Source organism: Falco punctatus, assembly GCF_963210335.1.
Source record: "Falco punctatus genome assembly, chromosome: 5".
Taxonomy (NCBI): Eukaryota; Metazoa; Chordata; class Aves; order Falconiformes; family Falconidae; genus Falco; species Falco punctatus.
Genome location: NC_137584.1, coordinates 25,338,973 through 25,359,449, shown reverse-complemented (window position 1 = coordinate 25,359,449; position 20,477 = coordinate 25,338,973). Strand labels below are relative to the sequence as shown.

General features: G+C 37.6%; 1 protein-coding gene across 18 annotated transcripts in view; it reads left to right on the top strand.

The window, feature by feature from the left end:
• Window positions 1–20,477, top strand: part of MYT1L (myelin transcription factor 1 like) — a 331,228-nt gene that overhangs the window by 63,011 nt on the left and 247,740 nt on the right. The window lies entirely within an intron of this gene.

The following is a 20,477-nucleotide window of genomic DNA, read 5'->3' as shown; positions in this document are numbered from 1 at the left end:
ATGTTGTGCCAGGGGAAAAGAAAAGGATGTGTATCCTATTTTTGATGGGCAAAATGTGGAACACAGGTCAGATTCTGAGTTTTTCAGGGCTTTTGTAAGTCTCACGAAATGCCTGAGTTCACAAGAAAACATAGTGACCGTCATATATTGTGTCTGTATGGGATACCACAATGTTCTTGGGAGGTTTAGGGTGAGGAAAGGGAGTTCCTGCATACAACTTCATGACTACAGGTGGGGGAACCCAAATAAAATCTGTTTCATGACCCAAAGTTGCACAAACTGCCAGGTATTGCTGCTTGTCATTTTCTGTACTGCTAAGTCTGGTTACCATTTTCAGTGCTCCATTTTAATGAATTGGCGGAAGCACCTCTAAAGGCTTATTTTCCTCCCTTTTGGGGGAACTAGATCATTTATCGAGAACATTAACATGTGAACAATATCCTCTCACTCCAAGCAGATGTAAAACTTTCATGGGCTGTTCCTACCAGAATGTGTACTTGCTTTTTCATTGTATCCAGTCATGACTGATAATGAGTTGAAGTGCTTCTTAGACTGTATCAGGGAGTATTTGATCACAAGAACATAAACTGATATTATGTGCCCAAGAGTAGGCTAAATATTGCATTTTATAGAGTTAGAGATGCCAAAACATACAACGACTTGTAAAGAATGATATATAATCAGAAAAGCAAAAATCCTATTCCCCTGAGTTCTCTGGTTAAAATGTTTAGTAGAAACTTAAGTACTTTAGAAGTTGCTGCTTCTCTGCATCCGATCTCGGTAACAAGACAAGAAGGGAAGGATGGAAACACCTTTAACTTTGTATTTTGGTAAATGTACAGTGCCAGAGTAGGAGGAAAAAAATCCATTCCAGCATGCCTGTTTGGGGGTGAGAAGTGGGAGGAGGCTGGAGAAGAGGGTTTTTGTGCACTCTGGCTTCAGAAGGTTGTTGTGAACACTCTACAGGGACAGAAGAGGGGGAAAACCATCTGCAATCCTAGCTTTTGCTCTTTTCAGCCTTTTAGAATTGCAAATGAAGTGTGGATCCTTTTGTAAATTCCAGGATGGACTCTGGCACCCTGAACCTTTTCCTAAAAACATCCTATTTAAAGCAGGGGTTTCAAGCTTGTACTTTTAAGAGTTCTAGGGTCTCCACCCAATTGATGCTACATTCCTTACATGTTGTTGAGTGTTATGTAGTACAAAAAGTAGAAAAAAAAGCATGAGCCTGGGAAGAAAATTCCAGGCAAACTTATGTTGTAGCTTTTATCACAGTGCAGTTTCAATGTTGCTTTTAAATTTGAAGTGAACATACAGGGATTGACTTTGTGGATTGACACTGAGCAGCCTTGTATAAAGATTGTGGCTTTAAAGCTGTGCGTAAGGAAACGTTGATTACAGTTTCTGCTTTGTAACACCCTTGGGGTCAAATTCTGCCCTTATTTAACCATTGCTTAGCCCTTCTAACTCTCCTGGCATAGCCCAGAATGAAAACGAGAGCAGAGTGTCTGTTCGCATTTTACTACCTGCCCTACTTACCAAATATCAACAATGTGTTCAGCGATGTTCTTTGTCTTACACACATACACATATCAACAACTTTAGTAAATGCTGACATTCTAACAGAAATGACATGAGCCATTTGGTTACCATGCACATAAACACAGTTGCTTTGTTTATAGATATCTTTTCCATGTTGACTGAAAGAGTAAGGAAATTGTTAAGGATAGAACAAGTCAGAGTGGGAGAGCTGAGCTGAATCTAGAGGAATCCAGCATGTTGGATCTACTGAGCTTTTGTTGGCCAACAATTTCTTCATTTCTTATGAAGGAAAGTCAGGTTAGTCCATACTTGTTATATGACTCATATGTAGCTGAATTCAATTCTATCTGTTGACCTTTCAGGGACATTAAAAGTCCAGTAGTAAAGACCAAATTCACTAAATCACTGATGCCTGCCACTCGTGCTGATTCTCTGAAGCCCGTAATTCATTCTGAAGACAGAATGTGGAATCTGCACAGAAAAAAAATAACAATCAATGCTCTTTTCCCTCTTTTTTTACGCATATCTTCAGTTTCAGTTTTATTTGTGGGTGTTTTGCAAGTTTGGTATTCAAACTTTCGGGATCAAATGAAGTCCTGGGTATGAAAATCCCTTAATCACTGGAAAACATGAGTCATGCAGTATTTAGTAGAAATAATAAGGAGGCAGGGTTCAGTATGCCTCAGGTACTAAAGCTGAGCATTTGCCTCCTTGGATGTCCTATAGAATGTTTCACCGTATTTATAAATACAACTTCAACGTGTAGGAACAATAATGTTTTGAAAACATGGTATTTCAGTGAGAATGAGATAAAGTCTTTAGTTCCCATATTCAAAAGGCATCATAGCTTTACACATTAGCAACAAAATGTAAAATCATACAGATAGTTAATTTTATATCTTATTTACTTTCCTAAGACTTATAAATATTTTCAGCATTTATGCAGTAGTAGGTATAATAGAAGCATTATATATATCCTTCTGTTGCTGAAAAAGCTTGTTGCTTTGAATGCCTTGTGGGAATTTCATTGCAGCATTAGGCAGTTCTTGCTCTGCACTCCATGTACATGGCTTATTTCTGAACTGAGTTTCTTGAAGAATTTTTTGGTACTAGCATGTCATGCCATGTATCGCTGGCTGCAAAATGAATCTATATTCTATGGAATTTAGTTAATCTAAGGGTTAATTGTGTTTACTTCCTTTTAAATAGAACGTTGCGCCAAAAGTATGACATAAGGTAAATTCTGTTTGTACATTTATTTACTGGCATTAAATATTGTCTTTGACAATATTTATTGTGTTTGGACCAGCGTTTTTCCCTCAGTGCTGCAACATATTGAAAGTGAAACTTATTCAAGATGCTAATTATAATATCATACCAAATAATGACACAGAATCATAACAGCATTTAGTAATGAATTAATGCCTTAGTTCAGGGAAAATCTGTAGCTGATAGCTCTCTGAAGGTCTTTAGTGAAGAAAGTATGTCTGAATGGCTAGGAACAAATGCAGTTTATTATAAAGAAGTATTTATTGAAACACCACTTGCTCATTCATACAGAACGATAAATGAACGATAAAGTTTGCTTAGGATGTGGGTCGCTAAAGAATGAGTGGAGAGATAGGAACAGAAGGTACTTTGAAAAAAAACAACCTCTTTCCAAACTTCAACTGGCAAATGAAAGAAAATGCTGGAGAAGAGGGAAGGTAAGTGGAAACATGCATACAAATACACACACTTGCACTCTAGAGGGGAAAGGAATTGTGTCTTTGTTATAAGGAAATGCCTGCTCCTATGATCTGTTCTAAACTCAAGTAGTCTTTTATTAATTCAGTCAATATCATACTTTTCCATCTGTATAAAAATAAATCTTCAGTATACAAATGCCAGAGTGCAAGATTCATCCTTGAGCTCTCTTGTGAAATGCCAGCCACCATATACCAATTGAAGGAATATCCTCATAGGAGATCAACTAAAATGTTGACAAGCTTATAGCTAGACTGGGAGATCCAGATAGAGGCATGACTGTGGTATATCTGTATTGCAGTGGTGAGACACACTGTAGTGAAATATAGAAAAGTTTTCTCTTTAAGCTATAGCTAGGCTAGCTCAGATACTGATTGCAAGAAGCTGGATGTGGGCTACACGCTGTGTTCTGTAGTGAGGTGGTGTGTGACAGGCAAGCACACAGTCTCAGTATTTATTTTATTAATTATTATTTATTACTGCTTCCTTAGAAGCAAACTTTGTGCAGGAAATTGCAAGAAAGTTTCAGTACAATGCAGTACATTGGAAATGAGTTATGTCCTGAGAATTATCACATGGCAATCACAAACATATTAATTAAGGGGTGTGCGTGTGTTTGTGTGTATAGAAATTCCCCACACATTGCTTTTGGAACTAAGCTGCATTACCATTTTATTCCCTCTGCAAATACAGAGAGTATGTTAAATAGCTTAGATAAATTATGTAATTAAAGGCAAAAAAGTGAAGTATTCAGTGATGACCACTCTTTTCCACGTGCATATTTGTCCCTCAGAACTTTAGAGAAGAGCCTGGCTTTTGTTTTCCTAGCAGCATTAACTCAAACCAAGTATCAATTAAAACTAACCTATTGTCTTAAAGCTTAGAGATCTCTGTGCTCCTGTAGAGGAACTGTGCCCTTGGGTTATGATATTTCTTCCCCAAGCAGGATCCTGAAGTCCTTAGGGTTACCTGTGCTGCAGATGTCTCTTCTCTTTGGTACTTGTCTTAATGAGTCTCTCTGGACTTCATTTCCCCATTATTCAATCTCTTTTCTGAAGTTAGGGGCTGCCAGAACAGCATATTACCCAGTCTGTTTGCTAAGAGTTCCCTCACTGGCCTGGCCTTCTGCTTCTTTCACCTTCATCAGAATGGAGGCACCCTAATGGAAGCCTCTTTTATGATCCTTCTTTCCCAGACTCAAATTGGAAATATCTCTTTTTTACGGTGTTATACTGCTTCTTCCTTGTGCATATGCAACTCGATTTCTTACTAATTTTATTTTAAGAAATGGGAATAAGAGGGTTCAGATGAACATCAATACTTTCTCTGACCACTGCAGCTTCAGCTAGTCACCTGCCTCTTCCCTTTTGTCCTCTAGCCTTCTCCCTATCATGTCAACATACATCAATCAACTTTCAAATCTTTTTATAGTATATCCTCTTCTCTGTCATCTGATATTTATTAATGAGTCAATTCCTTCCTCCAAACTCACTATAAGGCTGACTTGTATATGGAAGCATCTAGGGACTTTCTTCTGTGCTTTCTCTTAATTTTGAGAGGACCATCCTAATATCTCACTTTTCTACACTATTCCCCTTCAAATCCCTCTTTAAAAAACTCTCCTTTGCTGTGATGCCTGCAGATTCTTCTCCCATTTCAGCCTCCTGAGCTAGACAGATGCTATTCACTTTTGTTTTCTTTGCTAGAGTGCTTCAAGATCAATCCTAAGGTATTTCTGGAGAGCTCCTGATTCTTGTTTGGAAACTCGACATATCTTATAATTATGTGTTTTGTGCTCTGAGGTGAAAATAAGCCCCACACAGAGAGCAGGCTAAGTGTGCATCATTTAAATCCCAGAAATGCACTAAAATAGGCTGAATGACCAACGCTAGAACAAACATAACATTCTTATGTTTTAAATGAATGTAAGTGTAGTAGGTTGCTTTGGCTACCTTCCCAAGAGATTTTGACTGGACATCTCATTTCAGTAATGTAGATAGTTTTTAGGAAACTCTCAGGTTTACTTACTTTAAAATTATCAGCCCCTTTGATTACATGGGTAGTAATAGTTAGAATTTCAGATTTTTTTTAGTAAGAATCTTTCTAGATCATAGATTTGCACCTAACTGAGGTGCAGAGACCAACGATTCATCCCACACTGAAGCAGCAGAAACTGTGCTGAGTGCAGTGAATGATATCTGGACCCCAGTCTTGGAGTTTCATAAACTGTTGCTGTTTTAAATAGATGAAAACAAAGACTATTGTAATGTATTTTAAACGGGACTTTTGTTTGTTTGTTTGTTTTTGAATTCCTTTAAAAGTTTTGCAAACTGAGATAATAATATCTTTTAATATGAATTAAGGCATATCACAGGAGGCCTGCTCAGATGTGTAGTGCTGTCTTTTTGGGGTGTGAATATATATGTCACTGCAGGGCTGTCTGCTTCCCCATTGACCATTACATCCCACCGGGCTACCAGTACTACTGTGAGAGCACCTGGGATACTCAATGCAACTTGCCTGTTACCTCCAAATTCTATGGGTTTATAGTAGAAAGATGATACTTGTACAAATTATCCTCTCTGTGTCTCACTAGATCCAAAGGGCTCTGTTAAATGAAGCCCTGTCAAGCTGTATAATCTTTCAATTTATTTTTCATCAATTAGATTGTGGACTTCTTGTCTGAGTAATGTTTAAAATTAGCAAAAATAGTAATGACATTTACAGGACTATTTGATTGTATTTTTTAAATAATCCTGTAACTTCCTGGCATTCGGCTGTGGATTTTGGTAGCTGCCATGTTCTGTAGGAAAGTTAGTTTTAGTTTTGCGGTCTTCGGTGTAACCTAGCCCTGGAAAATTTGAGTTTGTTTGGTATATTGGGCATTGTGTTCTGTGTCGTAGCTTACAATTTGTGTTGCATTCCTTATTTGTGTGATTGGAAGCTGTGTTTGTTTAGTTCACAGCTAAAAGTAGCAACTAAATGTGAAAAAACAGATTAATATAGTAAGGTAGATGGATTCTGCTGGTCACCAGCTCCACAGCAGTCAGTAAAAAAGAGGTAGCACACTGAGTCTAAGGACAAAGCAGTGTGTGATGGTGGATGTTCCTCAATCAGAGGCATGCTTTCCTCATGCCTCACACAAAGAAGTGGAAAATCAGTGATTTTTCTTATGTGGTAACAAATGTGTAGCACATACAAATATTATGCTAAAGGAGTTTTAAATTAAGTTGTAAAAAAGCATTTCCATACTGTAAGAAAGTAGCAAAATAGACCCCAGCTGCAAAGTTCAGGCATATTGAAGCCTGACAGTTTGGTTTGGGCCCACTCTTAGAATGGTTCTGAATGTGAAAAGAGATAAAACTTTGCTAGTGTAGTAGCATACAAAGGGTGAATGTGCAAGAGAGACATTATATTGTATGTATCTATTATTTGATATAACTTGTCTAGATATAAGCAGGCACAGTTTTATGTATGTGTCATTTATTCAGTCACCATGCAGACTCTAAAATGGATCCTAGCCAAGCTGGCAAGGCACAAAGCAGTGAATGCCCATATTTTCAGGAGTAGGACTGAGACCCAAGGTTGTAAAATAAACTGCAAACATACACCCAAGTTGAAACAGAAAAAAAAAAAAAAAAGAGACATTTTGTGTACCCTAGGCACAGTCAGGATTTATGGCAGTTTGAAGATGGAGCTGACAGCAGATAGAAGAAATGTTAATACTTTAAATTGGCCATTTAAGTTTTCCACTCTTTTTACTCCTTTAATTTTTATTTCTCTGTAGAGACTTGTAAGCCAAGGCAAAGAAGTTCACTTTTCTCTTCAGACTGCTCTGAAGAGAAAAAAAATATCAGATTTTTGACCATGAATGTTTCAGTACAATGTATCTTTCACATACCAGTTATGAAAATTATTAAAGAATTATTTTTATAAGACAAGTCTAAATACATACACTGGTGAAAATTTTCTGCCACTGGCTTTGGTTTCCGACTGAATGTGAGCATGTTTAATGTGGCTCGATTTCTGTACTGAATTAGCTGTAACTTGAGTGAGTTTGTAGTGCATTCTGGTGCTATCCTTTAGTCTTGTTATGTGAATTGCTCAAAGCAGGTTTTTTTTCAGAAAGAATCAAGTTTTGCAACTCTTACTCAAGTTTTCACTAAATGCTAATTGTGTAAAGTTTTGGATTCCTATCTTAAGAATGGAATTAAATAGACCTGTAATGGGGTGTATCTCTGTCCAGTCACTATAAAGAAGGCTTTTAGATTTCTTGTCTGGCTGAGTTTACCACAGAGCTGACTTTGCAACATGCATAGTCTGCGGTCATAAATGAGCCACACTTAGTATGAAGAAGAGCCATCTTGTATTAGGCCAGATTTGTAGAAAAATATTTAAGCCCTTTGTTGCATCTGAAGTTACGCTTACAGTAGTTTAGCCTGAATATCTGACTTTGAAACATCCATTGCTTTGTTAGAAGCCATGAATAGGACTGCAAAGTCTACACTAAAAATGGCAGAGAAAGGAAATATTATACTGGGAATTAATATGTGTTAGGTGTCCCTGGAAATACGAAGTCTTGATCAGATTTAATCCAAATGTATATTAGATAGGCTTTGGATAGGGTTTAATCTCTTGTTGCAGTTTTACTGAGAAGAAAATTAAATAGCTGCCGGATGCTGCAGACAGGTGTTTGCAGAAAGTCTGTTTTTGCACATTATCACATATCAATTAACACTCAGATGTGGTAGCACTTTCCATACTCTCTGTAATTCCCAGTTTCTAAGCGATTCCCACAAAATTCAGTTATGTAAGCAAGGCTTGCTCTGCTCTGCCTTTTTAGAGGCAGAGGATTGAAAGAAGCTGAAGGAGATGACTACATATAAGAAGACATGTCGCAGGCTGAATTAAAATGCGAACAGGGTGGCCCCAGGTAAAGGAAAATGTTTGTTTGTACAGAATAGGGACCCAATTGCTATTTAAGACACTTCCACAACTATTTCTTTATGTATGTCACCTTCTCACCTAGTCAGGAAAATGTTAACAAAACTTGAGATGTGTTTTACCCTCTGCCTTTGACCAAAGGCAGAGATAGATAGTCTTTGTGGAAGAATGCAAAGGGCATTTATGCACAGACATATTCTCTGATGTAAGCCAAAAAGAACTACTGCTCTCTTTAATTTCAGTCAATTAAAGTGAAATTAGCTTCCTGTTGTTTTTGTTTGTCATCTTTGTGCAGAGTCCAGGACTGGAGATGAAATCCGTGTAACAAATGTGGGCAGACCCCAGGGTCAAACTCCTTGTCGTTTTTATTTATTAAAAATGAGTGTTTGTAGGATCTTGCAGTCATAGTATTTAAAGACTAGATTTAATCTTTAAAACATTTTTATTAATTAATCCTGAAGATATTTATCAGCAACCAGGTTAATTAATAAAGAAATACAGAAGAATATAGGAATATATATATACATCTTCCAAAGATCACTGTTGGTATGTCTTGAATTTCTCTGCAATCCACATTTAATGCATCTTCCTTGCACTATTTCTTCTGTCGTCTAATATAATTATTTGTGCAATGTCTTTGAAAACCTATGATCTTCAGATTTCTGGCAGGTAGGTGTTTTTATGTATACTTGTACTCCCGATCTTTCTGTTTTAATTGCAGTCCCTTTTCCCCTGCAGTGCTCCATTGCTGACAGGAGGATCAGTTGGTGATGCTGGGCAGTGGTATTATGGCAGGAGTCCTGACTGCATAGCTCCTGCATGGAGTCTCCTATCTGACTCTGCCAAACAGGCAGGAATTTTTAGGGCTATATTAATACCCTCCCAAGTTCTGCAAAGGCATTTGTAGAGGATGTGTGGCATTATACCTATGGCAAATCTCACTAGCCAAGGAGGGAATCCAGCCGTTTTACCTTGAAAGTGGTCTTGCATATGTATTTTTTGGTGGCCTACTACCAAACAGTACTATTTGCACCTACACTGTGTCCTTTGTGCAGAGCACCACATGACGAATCACAAGAAATAGCAATTGAATGTGAAGATGAGGAATGCTTTTAAGGAAAGATTTAGGGCAGGGAGTTGACTCAGCGAGATGAGGGGGGAAAGAAATGACAGTCACACAGTGTAGCGGAAATAAAAGTGTAACTTCTAACTGCAAAGGAGTTTTTAATCCTTAGAGGGGTGGGAGAGATCCCTGTTCAAGAGTAATAAATAAATTGCCTTTAGGAAAAAATGTGATTTACAGATGTCAGGAGCTCTTATACCCTGCTGCTGTGGTAGGGTGGCATCACATTTTGTACAAAGTATAGACACAAGTAGATGTTTCTGTTTATGAATATAATATGAGCTCTTGCCTACAAAAAGAAGGCTTGTAATCATTAGACATCAGAAAACCTCAAAAGCATTAACTCGTGAATTTATTTACTTAGAAAAGAAGTCACTGTCCCCTGTGTTACATCACCAGTACATACATGCATATCTCCCTTATCTTGAGCTTCCTGACAGTTATTAACTAGAACAAAAAAATTTTTAAGTACAGAGGCATGTCAAGTAAGATTTTCCCAGCGTGTTTACAGTATCACTTTAGGATATGAAATGTGTCTTCCTCTTCTGCCTTGCTATAGACACACGGGAAATGTTTCTTCTGTATGAGGAAGGAAAAGCACTGAAAGGTGCGTGCGTGCACACACACGCAAGTGGTTTCTTAAAGATTCTAATAAATCATTGTTGCTGCTTTTCCTATGTTCCTCTGTGGTAATAAGAGCTACCACATAGCTTTCGTCATGCTAGCTCAGTGCATTTAGACATTCAAATGCATCATTTCTTGTAAAATATGAGTAAGCAAATGTATCTCAGGTAATAGCAGTGGAAACAGGGGCAGAAATTCTCCTCCTCCCATGCAGATTTTTTACTAGATGCCATACTGCTGCTTTGCTGACATTGAAATTTGTTCCACTGTTTCATCATGCAAGGTTCAGAGCTTCTTTTTAGCTTTCTGTCTTTATGCAAGTCTGTCTCCTAATCAAGCAGATCAGAGATAAATTGTTCCCACCACCTCTGTCTGTGGCACCTTTGAAAATGTTACTTTCTCTCTCTTCTAAATGTTTGGTGGTTTAGTTTTTTGTTTGTTTTGTGTTTTGTTTTCAGGTTTTTTGTTTTTTGTGTTTTTGGTTTTTTTTTAGACCATGTTAGACACGACATGTGAGTAGAAGTCGAGACAAAAATAAAATAATTTATTTAATAAGTAAATTATCAGTGTTTTAAGTAGTGTAAAAGCATAAAGGAAAGGTAGTGTCTTTAAGCAATCTATGTTATAATCCATTAGAAACCCACAAGTTTCAGTAGGAATTGCACAAGTGTCAGAACCTCCCACAAGCAGTAAAGAGTGGAAACACCATAAGAATAAATACATTTGTTAACTTTTTTGAAAAGGCTTTTTCCAAGTGCCATCCCTTCTGTGAAAGTTCTTATGTTGGCAGAGCCATGAATGAAAGTTCTTTTGTTGTCAGTTGGACAAGTGCAACAAAATAAATGCTGTGAGGTGAGAGGGGTAGGTGGATTGTTTGGTGGGGTTTTTTGTATGTCCAAATCCACCTGAACCTGCAAAGGCTGCTGCTTGCCCAGTTTGTTAGATACCAGTATTCAATGTAAATAAATGTAATGTGTTCAATATAAGTAAAAATGGAAGATCACTTACTGTAAATGTTCCAAGTGTGACCCCTCTTGCAATGGATAACATGGAAAAGAAAAAACAGAAATCAGTAGTCAAGCTCCAAGAGAAATACTTAGTTCCCTCACTAAAGGGACAGATCCTTCAAGAAGCTGTCTGTAGCCACTGTGTAAGTTTGCAGAGATTATTTTGACTGCTGCAAAATCTTCTCTGTCCTTTCCTTACACTGGAGCAACTGTATGCAATTGGCAGTGCAGAGTTACATATGAAATACCATTTCATATGTACAAATTTCTAGAATTGATAGAACAAGTGGTAGGTACTTCAGGTACAATATTTGACCATAGCTGGGACTTGTGCAGTCTGGTTGCACACAGACTACTAGGTGCTGTATCAAAGTATTTCCATCATATATTCTGAACCTGCAAGACAGGATCAACTCCGATGTCAGCTAGGACTTCAGTGAGATGGTGATCTCTTCTGCCAGGCCAGAATTTGATTTTATGGAAGTGAAAATGTTGTCAACCAAGAAGCTGGAATTTCTTTAAGAAACTGGGCTATTGTTGTTATGTATAGTGAATTAAGAGCTAAAAGAAACGTTAATGAGGTTTGTTTATGATGGAGGTTTTTAGCAATGCAGAGACAGAAAACATCAAATTATTTTCCTTGTAGGAAGCCCTTGAGTATGCTGTTAGCATTAAATGCTAACAACATTTAGTCATTAGTGACCTGCTCAGTGCTTGAATCGGTGACCTGAAGGAGATAGACCTATTACCAATCCACTGAAATAATCTTCTCTGCACTTACAGTAAATGTTCAGCTGTGGTCCATTAAGAAAAATTGCTGCTGTGTGGCCATCAAAATCCAGCTTCCACTCACATGATGGTCCGTGATGCCAGTGTCTCAGCTTGTAAAACGAAGTATCAGTAAGCTCACACCAGCTATTGAGAATTCATTTCCTCAGACTGCCTTGCCTGCTTGTGTAGCGGTGCAGGCATCAATACAGACCTGTTCAAACCTTATCAATTTTGCAATTGTCTCACCCTCTAGTGGCTTGTCTGGGAAACAAGATGTAAATGATGGTTAAATTTGAATATTGGTATTTAAATTCTAAGATGCCTTTCCCTGTATTTCCAGGTGACGACTACGGTGTGGATGCACTTGCAAACTACAGTGTAGTGACTAACTAATGTCAGTCTGCCTAAAATTCAGATGCTGTCCACTACTGTGAGGGTCTTGATCACCGGAGATGTCAGTCAGAACAGGCTTTTGCAATGTTTTTCACTGTTTATGTAGGCCTGCCAGAACAGTATGGTTTGGCAGTTTGAAAGTGTGGTGGTTTGTTATTATTAATATCTAACATAAAACCTTTTTACTTTGTGTCTGAGTCCTGTGTTGTTGAAATCAGGCCATTCTCAGAGAAGCATATACACTGTATGCTTAAAGTGGCATGGTGTCAGTGTGAAGCAGTGCACTTAATTTGCTAGGTGCTTGCGTAGCTTTTACTTTATTTGAGCTTCATGCTAATAGAAGAATATTCTCCTTAAAACCTTTTGAAGTCCTGTTTATTTATTTGTGAGATCTATGTGGACATCTGAATAGTGGTACCTGAACAAAAGAATTAACAAAAGCATGTGTGTAGACAGGGTATTGACTCTTCAGTGCTATAGACTCTCTTGGCATTCAAAATTATATGCTGGAGGCTTTTGTGCCTACAGTGGATGGAGATGTAACATTTAATACCTGATGGCAGGTGAAAATCAAGTTGTTGATGGAGTTACAGAAATTTGGAAGTACAGATGTATTTTATGCTGATAGTTGGTTTTGCCAGAAACATAGACTTTGTGACAACTTGGCTGAAAATACGTTCCTCATGGTACAAGCAAAACTGAGGCTAGTATAGTCTAGTAATTAATTTATGATCTATTATTTGCTTTAGCTTTGTTCTGCTACTCTTCTTGCATTACCTATTTAGGTAATGCTTTTTCAGGGTATCAGGAGTGGGTCGACTGAACAAATTTCATGAGTAAAATCTCATTGACCTGCACATAAGAAAATCTCGAATTGGTTATCAGATTTCAGACTGTTGAAATTATTGCAATACTGCTTTCTCCAAAATACCATAACTGATGTTCTTTATCTGTTTCCATTGCTACTTTTGAGAAATCTGTCACATGTTTGTGGTTGATCGCTCCTTACCTTTAACGGTACAGGTATTTAGGAAAGTAAACACATAGATCTCCCAGTCTAGAGACAAAAAGTGGCAATGTTGTAAAGTTGGGCACTCTTTCCAGATAAAAATCATTGCAAGTATTTTTGGCTTCTATACTCTTTCTTCAACTCTCCATCTCCTCACAGATAGTGCTGGGATAGTCTTTTGCACTAATCAGCATAAACAAACAAGTGTTTTCACTTTTTGCAGGAACTGTTCATGAAAGTTGGGAGTTTGTTCAGCTTCTGTTAGGAATTAACTGCAAGGAAGGAGTGCAGAAACGCTCATTAAAATGAGTAACTACCTGTAGCAATGTAAAGCATAGGCAAGAGTTGCTGGGTATTGCAGAAGGCAATGATGTTTGAATTATTAGCATTTGGTATTCAATACTTCTGCATACTGCTGTGTCAAGGTCTGGGCCTTAGCTGTAAGGAGGTCTAATGTGTATGAATCAACCAGTATGGAATTACTTGCTTTTTTACTTGCTTTACATAGAGATCTCTCTTCTGAAAGGGTTTTGGATAGAACTAGCAGAAATTAGGTTGTGAAATGAGTTGCTATGTGTCCTCTTACTGCAGATCATGATAGTTGTAAATGAGATGTGAATTTTCAAAACTGGTAAGTGATGCTAGAAGAGAAGCAGGAGAGGAAGTGTCCTCATCTGAGAGGATTGCTGTTTAGAATAAGGTAACCGGCTTCTGCCTCTGGAATGATTTTAAAACCATGAATACCCTAAAAATGAGTTATGTGTTTAGGGGGTTTTGTTTGTTTATTTCTTAATAATGGGTGTGTGGTAACCAGAGCTTCTCTGAATGATTCAGGTGCTTTCCCAAGCTCTGATGATATACTGCGTCTATTTGCATCACAAATTCAAATGCAGTGCAAATAGAGTAATTATTCTGTCTCTAAAGAACTTGATTAATCTTCCTGTCTGCACACAGCAAAAGAGCTGTTCCAGCTCTGTTTTGTTTATATTACACCAGAAGATATATATTGTATTTTGGCTTAGGGAAGCCCCCATTATGGAAAATGTACAAGTAACTGGAATTGGTGGGTCATAAATTTTGGATGGAAGTAAGCTATTTACAGGTAGAATTCCTTGGAAAGGCTGTCTTTTTAAGGGTGGCTTTTGGATGAGGATGTGTGAAGGGGTGTTGACTAAGATCTCATTCACTCCAGCCACCCTGGCTAGATCAGACAAGCAAGAGGAAAAGGAAGAGGGAGGGGAAGAAAAAAAAAAAAGACAAGACAGTTGCTGGTAAGGGGAACTTGCTGTGGGAAGCAAAACTGCAGAGCTGGTTAAGAGGTGACGCAAGAATTTGCAGGTTCAGGAGTGGGGAACTTGGAGGAGATGGGGAAGCCTATGGTAGTTGATGTAGATTCCTTGGAGGAAATGTGGGACCTCAATCAGACAAATCTGCCTGAAAGGGTGTGGGGAGATGGGCAGGCAGAGAGTGAGTGAATTCACTGGAAGGAAGATAGGGAGGGCAAAGGCTTAAAGGACATGGAAGAAAGGAAAGAAGGGAGAGAATAGAAGGATGGAGGGAGGGAAGAAAAGAAGGAAGGATAGAAAAATGGAAAGAGGGAAGAGAAGGAGGAGGGAGAGAGGAAGGAAGGAGCCAGAGGGCTTGAGAGGGAGGGAAAAAATAGGTACAGAAAAGAAGGAAAAAATCATTTAGCAGCCAGCTTGGGAAAAAGAGTGTTGTAGGGTAAAGAGAGGTCAAAAAGCACTTTGTTTGATGGCATAGTAGATTTGTTAGATTTATTTGAGATTTTATTCAACATTCTCTGATTCAACAATACTGAAAAATTATCAAATACTTGCAAAACATCTCAAATATTTTTTATGATTGGCTTTTTAGCACTGACTTCAATACTGTACCTTTGGACCTTGATACTTTGTGATGAGAAGTTATGTGTTACGGCTGTGGAATCTATTGTGTTTTGTAATCTTTTTTCACCTATGTTAACCTTTATAGTTAAACGTGCTGTTCACTAACCTTGCAGTGTAATAGTCCCATCACCAAACCCACTATTTCCTCTTGTGACACTAAATGGGTAATAGCACAAAAACAAGGCTAGGTTTTCAGAAGAGTTTGTGACTGAATGACTCTTAGGCATATTCATTGATATGCTCCTTTGAAAGTTTAGCAATGTATGCCAAATCAGACCTTAAGGTATTAGAAGCTGGAATCTTGCTTTCCTTGGTTTTCCAAGAGGGACATAGAAAATTTGAGTATTGTTTGAACGTGACTGTGACTGTCTTTTTAAACTTAATTCTAATTTCACAAGATGGGAAATGCCACATCTTTTAGTAATACCATTGCATTAGATTTTGTTACTGTTAATCTAAAGTTTTTTCTAAGTAGCTACTAAATTAATGAGACTGATTCAGTGTGCAGGGAAATGAATTGCTACTGAAAATGCTGATATATGCTGACATAAGTTCTTTACCTAATAAGTCAGATTCTGCTTACACTTACAAAGGAGGTTCTAGCTCAGATAGTTTACGTGCTAGATTTTTTTTTCGCTATAGGCTGGATTTTGAGAGACTCAACAGTGTCAAGTTCAACATGTAACCTTTATTTACTTGCTTGCAAAGTTGTATTGGATGCTATCTGTGTAGTAAACTCAAAGTTCAGAGCTTAATTTCAACCACATAGAAAAACTAGTTCTGAGTACTTAATACCAGAAAATGAAGCAAACAAGTACATGATACGAAGTCATGAATTGGTGTCATTTATTCTACTGGTTCCAGCTTCATCACATAATTTTGAATGGCTAACTTTGTCCTAGGTAGACTTCATGCTGAATCATATTATTCTCATCTACCTTTGTTTCATCAGGTTACATTAATTTCTTTGCAGCTGTCAGGAAAAAAGAAAGCCCATCAAGCCAACACAAACAAAATACTATGTGTGTCAGTCAATTAAACAGAAATGCAATTATAAGTTCATATCTGATCTGGAAGCATTAAATTGCTAAAAGATCCAGTAATAAGGCCAGAAATTCCATTTTCTGGTCTAAACAGAGTTGGATTATAAAATGAAATGTCACTTCTGAAAATTGCCCTTGATATTTAACATGTATTAAGGGTTGTTAAAATTTCAGCTATTATATAAAAGATATAGGAAGAGACTTTTACTTTCTTTTGCAAAGGGCATGTACTTTACAGTAAAACCTGGTATAATATACTGTGTGTAATATAAGGACCATGAATGGCTGGGGTTTTTTTGAAGTTTTTTTTGTAGCTGTAGTGCCATGTGGAGGTAGCAATCCTTTTGGCTGTGGGATACTTGAGAAAAAATAAGTAACGTTTACAGATTGCTGATTTTTTTTTTTTTAATACTTTAAGCTATGCATAAAATTATCAGTCCCAGAAGTTTCAGCTGCAGCATATGAAAATTTTCCGTTGCATCTTATAACATAGACTTAAAACAGTCCTGAAGTGATTTTGTCAGGCACTAAGCAATTGTTGACATAAATATATTAGGGCCAGAAATCTAAACAGGTAGGTCATTCCATAAAATTACTCCTAAATCATAATAAAATGAAAAGTCTCTCCAAAGATTTGACCCAAATTTTTCATTCTGGACAATTAATATTTAGTCCAAATAAGGAAGCAAGTCAATCACTGTTGTTCCATGTCCCACACCATATGTACAAGCATGAATTTTTACTATGTATTACCTTCCAGCATCCCAATCAGACTGTTACAATAGACAGAGCTTGTAAGGGCTTCAGGAGCAACAGCCTCTGCTTTTCTTTGGCTCAGACTCATGTGGCAGAAGAGCTACAGCGTATAGAAATGTTGGAGTAGGTGTTGAATCAAGGTTTTGGCAGCTGGTACAAGGTGAACTCTGCAATTTCCAGTTTGTAGTTGGCCTTGTGTATTTATATACACAACAGGGTTTATTATGACAAAGGTGTAGTTTATCATTATGTCTGTGGGGCCAGGTTCAATGAATCACCCTAGCATTTGCTTTAGAGTCATTAGAAGGCAGAAACTTTGTGGCTTGTGATTAGTTAACAGACAAGCTAGAGTTGTTTGTGGTTTTGTTAGGTCTGTCCTGGGGCTAACTTTGGTACTGCTGAATAAAAGAATCTAGAAAAGTTATCATTTTGAAGCATTATAGAATTTGTAATGGAGGCTATAATAGTTTGTATGCCAAAACTGTTAAAAATCAAAAGACCTTTGTCTTTTAGGGGTAATTACTTCCAGACTCAACAAGAATTGAATTTGATTTTCTGAGCGAAATAGTAAGTTACATCTTCTGGCATTAAAAAATGAAAGGGAACCTCGCAGTAAAAATTACTGTAGAGCCTGGTAACATTTGGAAGTTATGAATAGGTATATTTAGGGAAGACAAAGAGGGTCATTGTTTTATTGTGATGAAATGCATTATAATAGGAGATTCTGAGGGAGAGGTAACTTCCAGGCAAGACGTGGGGACCTGAGAAATAACAATACACATTTTTCATAAAGGTAATAGGAGCTGTCTCCTACCTAGGAATGAATGGTTTATGGTGGCTAGATGAATTCCTAAGAGCTGGGCTTGTCAATAATGCTCCTTGAAATTGATTCATCATCAGTTGGTCTCATCTATTTTCACCCCAGTCTCTGTTCCTACTGTGCTGGCTAGCTTGCATCCTTTCTCTTATTTGCTCTCATCCCCTCCTTCCCACCTCCCGGCGCGCCAGCTCTTTGCCTGCTTGGGATTTGGCTTTGCTGTAGACCTTTGCTAATGGATATGGTAAGCAGGGTATAAAGGAAGAGTAAAGACATCCTTCTTAAGAGACTAACACATGAATACATTAAAGTGTAACTTGAAAGGTACCTACAGTCACGTCTTATGTCATTTATAGGGCTGCTATTAGATCTTGTGTGATTTCTCAGGATATTGCATATCAGTTTGTATTAACCATAGGATGTATTCTGTAAGCAGCGAGAGAGGTTATTTCATGACAACATCACAAGTAATGCATATCATGACTGTGTGTGTGAGATATCACCTCTTCCTTTAAGAATGCACAAACACAGAGGGCTTGTAAGAGATTTACAGAGGAACTTTTTCTCAGGTACATAATGATATGTAAATATCTCAGGATCAAAGGTAAGTCAAAGAAAAATGGCAATGAGTAGAATAAGTCACCTCAGCTAGCAGCCTAACTACATGACAGACCTATAGGCAACTTCAGAGCTGTCAGCTTCACTGCCTGTGGAGCCCACCAAGGGGCCAGATGCTGCTGCTGGTTGAATATTTTCAGGAGCTTGGCATCTGGGCTCTGTGATGGCCTGTGTGTCATGTCGGAGTGGGAGCTTTCGCCATGCTGCTGGGGATGGACACAAAGGAACACAGATTTGCTGAGGTTAATGATAATTAAAAATAAATTGTCATGACGGTTTTTGAGCCAAGTTCTACCTGCCATTTACTAAAGATCAAAACCACCTCAAAAAACAAACCCAAAGCTTTGCTTTATTTAAAAGCACACATTTAAATTATACATGCTTGCTGTTTATTTCTAGAATCTTTCAGAGTTGTACTGAGCAAAAGTGGGAAGCATATCCATATGCATATACACATAAACCTCACATGAAATGGGAAGGTACATGCATGGTACCTATTTGTTCAGCCCTGTATCATTTTCAGTCTGGGCACAAAATTTACTTTCTGTACCCTGAGGATTGATGATAATGAAACTAATGAAAAAATATGCCTCATATTTACCTCATCAGGCTAGCAATTCCCAGCACATTGCAAGTAAAAGCTACCCTTGTTTACTGAGGTAGTGTTACACATGATGCTCTAATACTGTTATGGCTAGGACAGTTTTAGCCTTCAGCTCTGTTAATTAGCAAAATCACTAGAAACAGGGATTTAATTTTTTCCCTCCAGTTCTTTTTTAACAATGAAAGTACCTTTTTGGATTTCTAACAACTAGAAAAATAGTGATCAAGTGTTATTTATATGACATTTTGAAGTCTTCAAATGTCCTCTCAACTGGCTGGCCTGAAATTGAAGACATACTTTAAAGAGAAAACAAAAAGTATTTTAACTTTTGTTGGGCTTGTAGGTAAAAAAAACCCATGATGAGAGTAGCTTTAATCATATTTTGTTTTGTTTTGTTTTGTTTTATTTTAAATACAATACATCAGCTGGTAGAATCAATTAAGAACAAACCAAGCTAATGTCTGGTCTTAGGAGAGCTCTTGCAATCCATGTTCTGGTGTAGCTTCCTCTGAGGTCACTATAATCCAGAGTCCTGGGAAAGATGCCAGGTTTTTACCCTTTATGTATGTGGTCAACTGTAGGTGCAGATAAAAGCTGCTCTAGACAGGCTTTGCTTAGCATTGTGCATATTTCTTCATGAGCAGTCAGTGGCATCATTTTGACTGAATGCATATACTACAGATGGATGAAGTTCAACCATGAGCAGGGCACTAACATAGAACCAGTAAATTGCTCAGATCCTGTTTAACCCTAAGATTTGCACATGCATATGACATTTGGACAAGAAAGGCTGTAATTTGGGCAAGAGAATTTGCTACCTGCAATCACAAGTGACTATGTGGAGAGGTGTTCCCTCAAACACAAGGGTCTTATTTTTCAGTTTGATTCATCTAATCCAATTTTTTTGCTAGATGTGTCTTTGCATTTTTTTTTTTTTTATGATGTATGGGTGAAATGTGCTAAGATTGAAGTGAAAATGAGGTAGGATTATTTTTGTTGACTCCTGAATGGTCAGAGGAGCACTTCACAATATTTCAGAATATATTCAGAAACTACTTGAGATGCACAAAATCAAAATGCCTATAAAAGCCTTTAAATGAAGGCCAGCTGTTTGCTGTAACCCTCCTTTCCAACCGAACAGCCTTGTGCCCCAGTGAATTATTCTGAAGCACATTCTAGGTAGGAGATGTAATGGCCAAAACAGGAGTATAAGAGACTTTCCAGAATGCTTATGACTGCTCTGTAGAAACTGCTTTTCATTTTCAGACATGTTATTTTTTATAGATTTACTAATAATAGGTGAAAACTTAAACCTACCTGAGGTTTACCCATGCAGGGATTGTCTAGTGAAAGAAAAAACCCAAAAACCACACCAAAACATTTGATAGGGATTGAGGTGGAGTTAGTGCATTAAATTAGTAACACTTCTTTAGCAGACGTTAAAAAAAATAGCCTGGAAAATTATATTTTGAGTGAAATACTGGCTCTGCTGTGATGGACTTCATCCAGTTTGCAGTTTGGAGTAAGATTTGCTCCTATGTAAGTGTCTGAAATGTTTGATCTGCTATAATTT